Here is a 4449-nt window from a genome sequence, read left to right as displayed (position 1 = left end):
GCCATAACTTTTATGTGGGCTCGCGTGTGGCAGTCAGCGATATTCTGTGCTAACAGTCCATCTCAGGACACCCATGTGGGCTGGTGAATCAGTCTGATCCAAACAGATCATACGGACTCTCTTCTAAACCACTTGGTCTCAGTCCTTTTGCTTGTCTGCAAGGTCAGTGACCATGTCGCTGGGAGCCACACAGGATACATTCCTCACCTACACGCACATTGGCCTTATCCATGTAAGTCCCTAGGCAGCAATTACATACCCCTAAAACCCTAGAGCTTGCTGCTCAAAGCCAGGGCTCGCTCACTGTATGGCAGTGGTGGCCATGGCCAGAGTCCCAAGCATTGAGTCCAACTTGATCAGGTACCCTCAGCAGAGCCTCCACCCTAGCCTTGTGGCTAGACCTTATTTTTCATTTTTTTTGTTTAAGATTTGTGTTATTTTTATTGGAAAGTCTTATAAATAGAGAGAAGGAAAAATAGAGAGGAAGATCTTCAATCCATTGATTCACTTCCCAAGGGGATGCCATAGCCAGAGCAGAGCCGATATGTAGCCAGGAGCCAGGAACTTCTTCTGGGTCTACCATGAAGGTGCAGGGTGCCAAGTCTTTGGGCCATCCTCAACTGCTTTCTCAGGTCATAAGTAGGGAGCTGGTTGGCAAGATGGGCTGCTGAGATTAGAACTGGCAGTTCTAATCTAAGTACAAGGCAAGGACTTTAGCTGCTAGGCTATTGCACCAGGCCCAGCTTTTGTGTATCTTTTAAAGAAGATTTATATGCAAAGCTCTGAATCCTGGCTTTCCATTGGTTGGCAGCCATCAGGTGATCCAGGATAGGTGCCTGCAAGTACATTCAGGAGCTGTAGAGGAAGAAGCAGTTGGAGGTTATGTGCTTTCTGCTGTGGGTCTACTGCTGGCAGTACCACCATCTCTTGGTTCTGCACCTGGTATCCCACTCCACTTGGCCTGACAAGCTGTGCAGGTTGGGGTAAAAGGCCAAGCAAGGTTATGTCATTTAAAGGATTTGTGTGCACTGTGGTGGCCACAAACACACAGTGCCTAAGGGTGTGACCTATGGTAAACCTGTCCATCATGGTGTTAACCAGCTGAACTTTGCACGAAGCCTGCAGTCTGTCGCCGAGGGTTGTGCTGGCATCGTTATGGTACTCTGTGAGTCCTGAATTCTTACTGGGCTGGTGAAGATTCCACATACAGACTTTTTGAGGTTACCCTCAGTGATCTGTTGTACAAAGCTATCAGAAGAGACCCTGACACCCAATGGTTCACCAAGCCAGTGCACAAGTATAGGAAAATGCATGGGCTGACATCTGCGGGCCACAAGAGTCATGGTCTTGGAAGGGGCCACAAGTTCCACCACACTGTTGGTGGTTTTCTTTGTGCAGCCTGGAGAAGGTGCAACACCCTCCAGCCACACTGCTACAGCTAACATAAATAATGTTTGTGAATTTCATACCTAATAAATCATTTAGGGCAATAAAAAAAAGCTCTACATCCTGGAAAAATTCTAGATACATAGGAAGTGTTGAGTGTGAAATTCTGTCTCAAGTTTTCCAAAGATGCTTGTTCAAATATGTTAACTGTAGCAGTATTTGTAAGGGTGAAAATTTGGGAATCTGGGTGAGGGTAGAGACCTGATTAATTACATGCAAGTGAAATCCATACCAGTTAATTATTATACTGATATCTGTTGATCTGAAAAACGTGATTTTGATATAGAACTGGCTGCAAAAGAGCCAGCTGCAGAATTGGCTGCTAAAAATAGAAGTGGCCAAGACCCAAGTAAGAGGCAAGCAAATCCAGTATTACACAAAGTGTGTTTTACTTGGTAGGGGGTGTTACTGAGGGCAGCATGGTCCCAGGTAGCATCAAGACAATAGATCCCCAGGTCACGAGATGGGAGAGAGAGGATTTGTTAGAGAAAGATGGGCTAAACATTCAGTTGTCAGGTAAGACATTTCAGGCATCAGGTAAGACCTTGTGATAAGAGCAGCATGTTAACTTGGCTGAACTTATTGTAGGGCTTGGATTCACTTCTAAGATCACCTTAAAGGCATGATGATAGTTATGTCGAAGATGGCTGCAGTCATGTCATGCTAAATCTCTACAGATGCCCACAGTAGATTTTAAAAAAAGATTTATTTATTATTTTTATTACAAAGTCAGATATACAGAGAGGAGGGGAGATAGAGAGGAAGATCTTCCGTCTGATGATTCACTCCCCAAGTGACCACAATGGCCGGTGCTACGCTGATCCCAAGGCTTTGAGCCCTCCTCGACTGCTTTCCCAGGCCACAAGTAGGGAGCTGGATGGGAAGTGGAGCTGCCGGGATTAGAACCGGCGCCCATATTGGATCCCGGTGCTTTCAAGGCGAGGACTTTAGCCACTAGGCCATGCCGCCGGCCCCCACAGTAGATTTGAATAGGAAAGGAAATGATAGAAGAAATGTGAAGGCTGTACATTGTTACCAGGTATACAAGATTGGATGTGTGGGGCTCTGCTGTAGCCTAGCAGCTTAAGTCCTTGCCTTGAACAGGCCAGGATCCCATGTCTGCACCTGCCTGTGGCCTGGGAAAGCAGATGATAACAACCCAAAGCCTTGGGATCCTGCACCCATGTCAGAGACCCAGAAGAGGCTCGGGGCTTCTGGCTTCAGATCAGTGCAGCTCTGGCCGTCGCGGCCACTTGAGAAGTGCATCAGCAGACAGAAGATCTTCCTGTCTCTCCTCCTCTCTGTATATCTGACTTGCCAATAAAAATAAGTCTTAAAAAATTGCCTGCATGACATTTAATTATGAGTCAATATAGTCAGTAAAATGTTCATAGAAGTATGTCTGAATAGTGGGATTCTATGTATTTTTGTTTTCCCACATTTTTGAATCTTTTTAATGAAAATATCAGGAGGCCTTTTAATTGTCATGGCCACAGAGAGAGCTACAAACATCTAGTGAGTAAGGGCCGTGAACATTGCTTTAATGCCCTGTAATGCACATAACAGTCTGAGAAAACAAGGAGTTAGTTGTAAATGTTGATTTTGCTGATGTTGAGAAACCTCAAGAATTTAGGGCTCTTTATCGCCATCTAGTGGTAAAGGAGGTCTCAGTCACTTCTGTCTAGTATTCAAAAGCCAGATGCTTGAACTAGGATCTCAGAAATATGACATGAAATTATGGGAATAACTATATAAAATGGGAGGGGACAGAGGCATAGTGGCCCAACAGGCTAATTGTCCACCTGAAACTCCAGCATCTCAGGGAAGCATCAGATCTAGTCCTGCTGTTCCACTTCTGGTCCAGCTTCCTGCTTATGGACTGGGAAAACAACAGAGGATTGTCCATGTTCTCAGATCCCTACACCCTTCATTTTTTCCTCTCGCTTTTCAGCTTTACATTTCGAATTCCATTGTAAAAATTCTATTTAGAGAAAAAAATAAAGATGCAAGTAACAATAAGACAAAGCATATGTAACACATTTTTGGGGTCAAATATGAAACTTAGACCCTCTTCTTTAGGAACTTAAACTGGGAATTGAGAGAATAACTCCATTTCATGAATATTAATATTAATGTTAATAACTAATATAATTTACTTCATTTTAACATCGCCGCTATTATTGGAATTATTATTCATGCAATGCACATACCTCTCTGAGGAGGCACCATTTTATAGTTGAAGAAAATGAAGGAGAGTTAGGTTAAGTAAGTCATCCAAGGTCCACCAGGTACTGTACTGATGGTGGGAGCCCCAACCACAATTGAATTCCTTCTATGTTTGTGCTATTAACTGCAAGCTGGCACTCTAAACCTCAGCATTTCTTCCTGAGCCACTTCCCCTTCTTTTATCCTCTGTGCAGACTGAATAGGGCCAGGTTCCAGCACCCAGAAGCAAGAGTTGAGACTAGAGGCAGGCCAGGTCAGGTCAGGGCAGGCCACAGCATACAAAGACAAAGGCAAAGACAGGTGAAGGACTAGGCCAAGCTGGGTCAGAGCAAATACTGGCATGCGTGAAATCTCTGGCTGGGATCAGGCCTGGCTGGGGAGCTAAAGGTGGTGCCCTGGTTGGGTTGTGGTTCTCACTGGATAAGTGCAAGACCTGGAGTTGGGGGTGATGTCTGGTCTGGACATGGCTGCAGTGTCCCTCGGCACAAGTGCATACTGGGTCTGGGTTGCGCCAGACTGGGCTATGCTTCAGCACCAATTGGTGCTCATGAGTACGAGGGCAGATGTAGGACGGACGAGGCTAAGGTTTTTGCCCCTGCTGAGCCATGTGTGAGCTGTGTCTGTGTGTGGGCCAGGCTTAGCTGGGCTGTAACACCCAACAGTAAAAAGCAAAATGGGTAAAGGCCAGTTAGGAAAGGCCACTGTTCCTGCTAGAACAGGAGGTGGACTAAGTAGGGCTGGCCCATGGACCCACTGATGGGTGTGAGATCTGGCATT

The 4449-nt window shown here is 45.6% G+C and overlaps 1 pseudogene; it reads left to right on the top strand.

The window, feature by feature from the left end:
* Positions 1-322: 322 nt before the first annotated feature.
* On the top strand, positions 323-1442 carry LOC131479991 (large ribosomal subunit protein eL15-like; annotated as a pseudogene).
* Positions 1443-4449: the final 3007 nt, after the last annotated feature.

Source organism: Ochotona princeps, chromosome 4, assembly GCF_030435755.1.
Source record: "Ochotona princeps isolate mOchPri1 chromosome 4, mOchPri1.hap1, whole genome shotgun sequence".
Classification (NCBI taxonomy): domain Eukaryota; kingdom Metazoa; phylum Chordata; class Mammalia; order Lagomorpha; family Ochotonidae; genus Ochotona; species Ochotona princeps.
The sequence above is the reverse complement of the archived record's forward strand: the minus strand, read 5'-3'. Positions and strand labels throughout refer to the sequence as shown.